A 10,413-nucleotide genomic window follows, 5' to 3' on the forward strand; every position below is an offset into this window, starting at 1 on the left:
AACAATAGCATAACATCACAACATAGAAAAACACACGATAAAATATCAATTGGCAGACTTAACTCAATCAAAAAACGTAAATTAATACACAATGAATGGCATACATGGCAGTGTTAACAAAATCTATAAGTATTTTTCTTGGTCACATTTCAGTATATGGGACTTCCAAACTGTTCCCTTTGTTTTGAAGGTAGTGAAGTCAGCAACTGTTTCAGTTTGTTCGTTTTTTAACGGGCTCGGACATTTGCCAAACTAAATAAAATCATTACAGCTGATTTTTTAAACCTGCAAAGTAAAACTTTGGTTGGCTTGCTTGCTTTGTTTGTATAGTTGTTTATACAAGCTTTGAAAATAAGATTGACATCTTTAAACAATATATATATATATATAGGCATAGTTTAACTTGTATATTTTATATTTTGTACAATATACAAACAAAGCAAGCAAGCTAACCAAAGTTTTGCTCCACATGCATTAGAAAATAAGCTGTAATGATTTTATCCATATGTATTTGCGACAAGGTGGAAAATTTGATATGTTTTGTGAAAATTGCAGCGTTGGATCTATAATAAAAAAAGAAGATGTGGTATGATTGCCAATGAAACAGCTGTCCACAAGAGACCAAAATGACACAGAAATTAACATTTATAGATCACCGTACGGCCTTCAACAACGAGCAAAGCCCATATCACATAGTCAGCTATAAAAGGCCCCGCCTATGACAATGTAAAACAATTCAAACGAGAAAACTAACGGACCTTAATTACATGTATATAAAAAAAAATTAACGAAAAACAAATATGTTACACATAAACAAACGACAACCACTGAAATACATGCTCCTATACAATATATTTTTTTTTGATGGGATAGATTTCTTGTCCTTTTATATATTTAATTGGGTAGGTTTTTTTTTTTTTTTTTTTTTTGTTTGGATTGTTTTACACAAGTAATTTTTGGGTCATTAATAGCTTACTTTTTAGCATTGGACCTATGACTGCTTACTTTACTAAATTTTGTTGGAAAGATGCCTCATCTTCTTATTTCTATATACAAAGCACGTTTAAAAAAAATAATAGGCAATATGGCACCCACTATGATCCACAGACTTTTAATATTGGAGATATTTGACATATGTCAACAGGACAGCAGCCGAACGATAAAAAAAACCTCTGAGGTATATTTTGTGATAAAATTAGCAACAAACGGATATTATCGATGGATGAAATTATGAAAAATGTATTGAGCTATATACCGTACCTGCTCAGTGGCTGATCCAGGGGGCGGGGGTTCCGGGGGATGGACCCCCTTTTTTTTGGACGATCAGTGCATTTGGATGGGGACATGTAGTTGGAACTCCCTCCCCTTTTGTCCAGGGTTAGGACCCCCCTTTTTAAAATGGCTGGACCTGCCCCTGTCGCTTTCATAACACTTATTTTTAGCATACTGAATATTATGATGTTCTTAATACTATTAGTTCAGGTCATGTTAAAAAAAAATACACATTCAGTACAGAAAGAAAGTGTTTCAATGAAAGTTTCGTGTTTTTCTAAGCACAAATGATTTTGCAATAACATTATACAGGTTTAAAAGAGCTCAAATGATTTTCTTACTGGACAGTGGTCACTTCATTGGATATTTCACTGTGTCATGTCGTGGAATTAATGCTGGTTCAATTCATAACAATGCACAAAACCGGTTCAACTACTTTTGCAAGGCGAAAAAGAAAGTCGAATCGTGAAGCCAATAAACAATATTTTTTTAATCTGAGCATGCAAATTGAAGATTACGTTATATATTTTACATTAAATATATTTGCAGAATAAAAACTTTGGTAATGAGAGTCCCAGACAATATATTAATTGACTGTTTTCCCACTAATTCCACGTGTTTTAAGTAGTAGTTTACTCGTAGTAGCCCACAATGCATTGTAGTTCATTGAGTCGATTGGTCAGTTTTTCAAAGCCATATTGGCCTTGTGTTTTGGAAATTACTATGCAAATATATTCTGACGTCAGAAAATCTAGAGTTCTCGACCTGTTCCAGTTATGAAGATTTGTGAAACCGGAAGTTACTTTTAGTAACTTAGACTTTTTGATTTTCTAAATTGAAAATAGAACTTTTGTTGTTTAAATGTATTCATATTATTGTGATTGGAATTGGAAAAGTAACTTAGCTTTATAAGGTAGGCTTTTTACTTATATATATATTATAATTGTATACTGAAATAGTTTGCTTACACACTTTGAAAAAAACATTTTACACATACATTAATTTGTTTACATAAAGAAGACTTTAATTAGATAGCATACATTGCAATTTGTCGATTACTATATCGTATTGCAACATCAACACTTATTACAGCAACATACATTGATAGATAGCATACATACATACATACATACATGTAGTGTTATTGGTATACCACAGTTCAACTTGAACTTAGTTACACTTAAACATTTTTACACTTTGACATTGTTCATTCATTCATACACTTTTGGACTTTGAATTTTTTTTGTTAACGTCCTACATATTGACCTTTCACACTTGAACATTTTACATTCGAACATTGAATTTAAAAAAAAAAATTTCTGTTCATTGGACATTAGCATCACTTGGTGATTGATTGTTTACATTAAAAGGAGAGTGCAGATGTACTTGTAGAATTTATTGACTTATATTTTTACACATTAAAAGTACATTTTATACAGAAAGCAACACTATCGTATACAGTTATAGTATATAGTACCTTTACTCTGTGTTGAACTTAGACAGAGTTTGAAAATCTATAGTTTGATTAAATAGATTAGAAATAAGTGACTTGAATTATTTTTAATTATTCACTTACAAATAAAATTTGATTGAGGTGCACTCATTTGCATATGATGCTCAATCATTTTAATATTTGGTAGTACTTATTTATCAATGCACACTCATGTGTATTTGATTTAATTTGTGTGTATTTTAGTAATTATAGAATTGAATATTAGTTATTGATAAAAATTTACCATTTTGATTTACTGTAATTATGATACTCTAGTGTGGTGGTTATGTAGTTTATAGTTGTATTACATTTTTTTTGACACACCTTTGATAGACATAGGCTTTAGGAAGTGAAAGTATTTTGTTTTTCATTTTCGGTTTTGTTGTTGGCATTTATTAAGTAAGGGGCTACTACATTCTTCCAATTAGTCATGGAACAGTATGGTCCAAAGAAGAAACGCCATCGTCGTAGACGTAGACAACGACCCTACTGGGACAACGACTTTGACAACCAAGCCAAACCAAACTACTCACCTACTGCTACTCCTATTCCAAGAGATCCTATCGTATGTTATCGATGCGGAGGACTCGATCACATAGCCATTGGTTGCCGTATACGATTAGATCATTCACGACAAGCCTATACCTTCCAGCAGATCAACGCTGAAGATAGAACATATGCATACCAACAGCAACAGTCAACACAAGATGTCACTGACCAACTAATAGGTAACACCAACGAGGTCACTGTTAAGATACATGGTATTCCAGCTACAGCGTTATTAGATACAGGTTCCACAGTAAGCACTGTCAGCGAGTCATTTCATCGAAAATACTTACCTGATCATACTATACAGACACTTAACCGTATTTTACACATTGAATGTGCTGATGGAGAGAACTTACCGTATCATGGTTACATCACTGTCGACCTAGAATTACCTGGAGCATCACCATCAGAATTACCACAACCTTGCTTATTACTAGTAGTTCCTGATAGCAACTACAACAAGGCCGTGCCTTTGCTACTTGGTACCAACGTATTGCATAGAGCTATGGATGATGTGAAACAACGTTTTGGTCATCGATTTTTGCAGAACGCCAACTTGATTACTCCATGGTATATGACGTTTCGATGCCTTTTACTCAGAGAGAAAGAACTCAACAAGAGAAGCAACAGGTTAGCATTGATTAAATGCGCAGAGGGAAAGACTGTTCGCATTCCACCGAATAAAGATGTTATGCTTCAAGGCTATATGGACCATGAGTTGCCTTACCACCCTGTATGTGGAATACTTCAACCAACACACAGGGCAGCAGTACCTGAAGACTTAGACATAGCTCCAACACTTGTCAACTACCAATACAAAGATAACAGATTAGTACCTGTACATATCAGTAATGTTACAACGAGAACCATAACAGTTTCACCTAATGCCATCCTTTGTGAGCTGCAACCCGTCTCAATTGCTGATATAGAAACACCAGATGGTACAGATTATGATGTTTTGAACGACGTTCACTTACCAACAGATGTACTCAGTAACGAACAGTTAGAGAAAGGTAAACAACTACTTAGACAGTATAGAGATGTTTTTAGTATGTCAGACACCGACATTGGTCATACAGATGCAGTTCGTCATAGAATTGATCTCACTGATGATACACCGTTCAAGCAGAGACATAGGCGTATACCACCAGCTATGTTTGATGAAGTTCGTACACATCTACAGCAACTACTCACAGCTGGCATAATACGACGTTCACACTCACCTTGGTCATCTAATGTGGTACTTTGTCGAAAGAAGGATGGGAAACTCAGAATGTGTATTGATTACAGACAACTTAATCAAAGGTCCGTGAAGGATTCCTACGCTTTGCCACGCAGCGAGGAGATACTTGACGCTCTAGGAGGTAACACGCTATATACAGTACTAGATATGAAGAGCGGGTACCATCAGGTAGAGGTAGAAGAGTCCCATAAGCAGAGAACAGCTTTCACTGTCGGTCCACTAGGTTTTTACGAATTTAACCGCTTGCCGTTTGGATTAGTCAACAGTCCAGCGACATATCAGAGGCTTATGGAAGAGATACTAGGAGACCTCCATCTTGATATCTGCTTTATCTATTTAGACGATCTTATTATATTCTCCGATACGTATGAGGAACATCTAGTAAGATTAGAGAAAGTATTACAGAGATTAAGAGAAAGCAACCTTAAATTATCGCCAAAGAAATGCTCATTCCTTCAAGAGAAAGTCAAATATATAGGTCACATCGTCTCCAAAGATGGAATACAACCGGATCCTGCAAAGATAGACAAGGTAACCAACTGGCCACGTCCGACAACACCAGAAGAAGTCCGACGCTTCCTTGGCTTTGTAGGAAACTACCGAAAGTTTGTTAAAGATTTTTCTAAAATAGCAAGACCACTCACCGACTTGATGCCTCCACCGAAAAGCTCATCAAAGAGACGCAAGCCAAAACCTCGAGATCCAAACAGTCAATCATGGATATGGGGAGATCTTCAAGAACAAGCTTTCCAAACACTTAAAACAGCACTAGCTTCACCACCTATACTGGGATTTCCACGATACAATAAACAGTTTGAGTTACATACTGATGCATCCATGCAAGGCTTAGGAGCGGTATTATACCAAGAACAGGAAAACAAGAAGCGGGTTATAGCTTACGCCAGTAGAGGACTCAGTAAGACCGAGCGAAATTACCCAGTACACAAATTAGAATTTTTGGCATTAAAATGGGCTGTCACCGAGAAATTCCACGATTACTTATATGGAAACACCTTTACAGTATTGACAGACAACAATCCTCTAACATACGTGCTAACATCAGCCAAACTAGATGCAACTGGACACCGTTGGATTGCAGCATTAGCATCGTACAACTTTAACATCATGTACAGACCAGGTTCCAAGAATGCCGATGCTGATTCTTTATCAAGATTACCCGAGTTACTTGGACGTTCACCATCCAACTTAGATGCTACTTCTGTCAAAGCCATCTGCAATCTTCAGCATACTCAACCTTTCGTCGATACTTTGTCGATGAATACTCTTGCAACTGTTGATGATACATCGTTACCAGCACAGCACTTGGTTGACATCAAAACAGAACAAAAGAGCGATTAGAGAATTAAAGAATGGATTTATTGGGTATCCGAACACCGCAAGCCAACTAAGGAACAACTTGAACGATCACCAGAGAATACATGGTTCATCAATAACTTCGACAAATTACAACTTAAAGATGGAATTCTATTCAGAGAAGCTATACTTGATGGCACAACAGTTAAGCAACTTGTTTTACCAGAAACTTGCCTTCCGAAAGTAATGAAAGCACTTCACGATGACATGGGCCATCAAGGGCGAGATAAGACACTGTCACTTATCAGAGATAGATTTGTATGGTATGGGATGACAAGAGATGTAGATCAGTGGATTACACAATGCAACAGATGTATAAGGAGGAAAACACCAACTAATGAAAGGGCACCACTAGTTAGCATTGAAACATACCAACCACTTGAACTAGTATGCATGGACTATTTGTCACTGGAAAGATCCAAAGGAGGTTTTGAAAATGTTCTTGTCATTACCGATCACTTTACCCGGTATGCCTTGGCAATTCCAACGAAGAACCAAACAGCAAAAACTACTGCCGAAGCATTTTTCAACCACTTTGTAGTACATTACGGATTGCCAGAACGTATTCACAGTGACCAAGGTGCCAATTTTGAATCGAACATCATTAAAGAACTATGTAACATCACAGGCATGCAGAAATCACGTACTACACCTTACCATCCTATGGGCAACGGAACTACAGAGCGTTTCAATCGAACATTACTGAGTATGTTAGGTACACTGGAAACAACACAGAAGAAAGATTGGAAAGCACACATTGCTGGATTGGTACATGCTTACAACTGCACCAGACAGACAACTACCAGATACTCGCCGTACTTCCTTATGTTTGGTAGAGAACCAAGATTACCGATTGACATCGCCTTCAACCTTCCTGGTAATGAACAGAAGCAACCAGTTACGAAGTACATTGAAACTGTACAGAAAAGATTGAAAGAGGCATACGAGTTGGCAACAAAACACTCGAGAATAGGGAAAGATAGACAAAAACACAACTATAACAAGAAAGCTAGATCAGCCATCTTACAAACCGGCGATAGAGTCCTAGTAAAGATCTTGGCCTTCGACGGGAAACATAAGCTAGCTGACAAGTGGGAAGAAGATCCATACCAGATTGTTAATCAGCCTAACAAAGAGATACCTGTGTATGAGGTCAAGAAAGAAAACGGAACTGGAAGGAAGAAGACACTTCACCGCAATCTTCTACTTCCAATTGGATTTCTGCCAAAGACTGTTGAGTCTGAGATAGCTCCTGCACCTAGACAGAGGCGTAAACCGCTGAGGTCTGGACGACCACCGACGAAGTCTGTTGGGAACAGCATTGAAAAGATGTCTGCATCGGAATCAGATGAGGAGTCGGAGCAGGGGTATTGGATAATAGAGACAGGGAGGAGTACACCTAACAACATTGACAGTGAAGTAGATATGGTGGAAAGACCTAGGGTAGATGATGTAACTATCAGCGACACGGGTGACGATCTTGATGCCGTTGGTAGTAGCCAGGTTAATGGTTTAGTAGAGGACGCTTTACCTTCAGATATAGTAAATGCTGAAGAACTTAACCCTGGAACAGAGGATGTTGAACCTGCAGCGACTGGTCAGAATATTGAAGCTGACGCTTTAGAATTAGATAATGGCAGTGCGTTGACGGAGGATCCATCTCTAGATGAAATGGCAGATTAACCCACAGATGATGAAACTACAAGAGTACAGCCAGTTAGGGAAAGAAGACATAGATACTTACCTACACCACCACGTCACATACCAGAACCTACCACACTTGCTAGACCTCAGAGAAATCGAAAACCACCGAAGTACCTGCAAGATTATGTCACTACATCAAAGCAGGCCACAACTAAACCAGATTGGTTAGCTAAAGTACATTGGTTGGAAAATCAGGCAGAAACAGGACGATTTAGAGGTTTAGAGATGGAACTATCGAGGGCTATCATCAAGATTATTGAGAACAGTTCTTAATGTAAACAGCTTGACGAGGACGACAAGGTCATAAGAGGGGAGAAAGACACAATGACATGGAAGTCATTTTCTTCAACAGAGGGGAGAATGTAGTAGTGTCATTTTTACGTATATTAAATAATAGTAAAAATATCTTTAAAGTTCTTAAATTAATTGCATTTATTATAATGTTTAACTCTAGAATTTTGATAAATCTACACTTTACTTTTTATATTGAGTTCATGAATATTCAAAAGGTTCTTACTTTAAATTACGTATTTGATTGGTCATTGTGATTTCGCGGTCAATTTATATTTTGTATTGACCAGGTAGATTTGCACGGGAGATTGAGAATTACAGTCGCATGATATTGTATCTCGAATTTATATACCTGTATTATTGTGGACACAACATATTATCTATTTAATGTAAGTTAACTTCTTTGTTATATAATTAATATTTTCACATGTAAATGATAAAGTTAGCAAAGTTTATATTATATGATTTCGTTCTCCTCGTAAAGTTTGTTTATTACATAAGTATGATAGATGTACCCGAGAATCTTTTATTTAGCTTCGTGCTACATGTATTTTATTATCTACCGTTAATTTGTCACGATAGAACAATATATTTGCTTAGCTATTTGATTATTGATACAGATAATTTATATTTCATAAATGGTGGCATATTAGACAAAATAAGGAAAAGTGTTAAAGTGGATATTTATTAGTACACTTATATTATACATTGAAATGATAGAAGTCTAGCTATGAATGAACTTGAGTTATTTTGTCATATTGTATATTTTAATATTTTACTATAGTCCGAATATTTATGATTGCATTTTGGTTTTAGGACTCCATTGATGTAATTATATAAAGAATGTATTAGTGAACTGTGCCTTGTCCTTGCCAGTAAAAACTCACTCCACAAGTGGTAAGAGTCAATCTATTTTTAACTATGTAATGTTGTAAACAAGACGTTATGGATTATTTTCCTTTAAATATGTGGTTTTAAGCATATTTAATATATTGGCTTAATTAGTCTTTATGAAAATAGTATTTACAATTCGACGATTGTTGTAACGTAATTGTATGTAAAGAACAAACAATATATTATGTTCCGATCAGTTTAATGTTATATTTGCAGTTTTAACTTTAGTTTTGTACCGTACACATAGTAAACCAGTCAACACTATATAGTATATTATTTACGATCAAGGGTTACATTTTTGTATAGTGTATCACAATGAGATGTTAAAGTACACGTGACATCAGCTCACTGATTGTCTATTATATGTATTCGTAGAATAGTACACAGTATTAAAGTGCATTGTATTAAACCATTACTATATGTGATAATGTGTAATTTAAGATACTTGTGTTTTATAATAGAACTGTTATTTATAATTGTGATATTGTTATTTCAGAGTTTATTTTTATACTACTGGTATAATAAATCATCCGAACCCTAAACAGAGTTTATTATTACTTGACCCAAGAATCGACCCTGTTACAAGTATGTAGTCTTAAACTTTTAAATCACATGCGAGATGCCTAATGTTCAGACGTTGTTGTTTTTAAAAAGTATTTATCAAAGTCAAACGACAATCATTTAAGGTTTTTTTCTTCGTGCAATACAATTGGTGATCATGGCCGGATCCAAGATATTTGAAAGAGGGTGTAGTTTTCTATAATTGAATTTATACTGACGAGCGGAGCGATGCAAAAAGCAAGTTGGACAATTATACCCTAAAATGATATGGATTTTAAAACTTATTTAGCGATCGAAAAGGGGGAGTACGCCCTATACCCCTGTATCCTCGGATGCAAGTTTAGGTATACTTAAACAAAAACCTCGCCCCATAATTTGGTATAGGTAAAGACGAAAAAGTACTTTTGAAAAATATATCATTGATATGAATTTCTGCCCACATCAAATTATCTTCAATTAAATTATAGAAAAATATTATTTTGTTTTAAAAGTCGAGTACACCTTTTATATTCGGGTGTGTTGGAATCTACTTTAAACGTTAAATCTTTTTAAAACAATAAAAAGGCAACCTTCTCGCTTCGGAATTCGTTATTTTAATATTTGCATGCTAAATTTCGTCTTGGTAGTTTTTAAAATTCATAATTTGAGAAGAACTAAAATATGGGTCAAGTGAAATGACAAGAAATGATGGGTGTGTTTGATTACAAGTTGCTTATTTACTTGTTCCATTATATTATTTGTGTCAATAAAATCATTTAAAGTTTAATGACAAAATATTTAAAGAGTAAAACAATTAGTTGGGGTTGATTTTTACTGACGGTATATTCCAGCAAACAATGCGTGTTCAAAGAGCAAAACATGCATGCAGTGTATGTATGCTCCCCTCCGTCATGCTTCAATGCAGTAGGACGAAATACGTTGAATTAGGTCGGTTATGTCGAGTAAAGTCATTTTATTGGAAATCTCTAATACAACACTTTTATCATTATATCCCATAATTCATCCACTGTACAATTTTCGTATGAACATTTGT

General features: G+C 35.5%; 1 long non-coding RNA gene across 1 annotated transcript; it reads left to right on the forward strand.

The window, feature by feature from the left end:
* The first annotated feature begins 8,100 nt into the window (after nt 1-8,100).
* LOC139524469 (uncharacterized) lies at nt 8,101-9,407 on the forward strand. Its single transcript, XR_011664801.1, has 3 exons — nt 8,101-8,314; nt 8,742-8,822; nt 9,316-9,407. It is a non-coding gene; the product is annotated as an uncharacterized lncRNA (long non-coding RNA).
* The last annotated feature ends 1,006 nt before the right edge of the window (nt 9,408-10,413 follow it).

Source organism: Mytilus edulis, chromosome 5, assembly GCF_963676685.1.
Source record: "Mytilus edulis chromosome 5, xbMytEdul2.2, whole genome shotgun sequence".
NCBI lineage: Eukaryota > Metazoa > Mollusca > Bivalvia > Mytilida > Mytilidae > Mytilus > Mytilus edulis.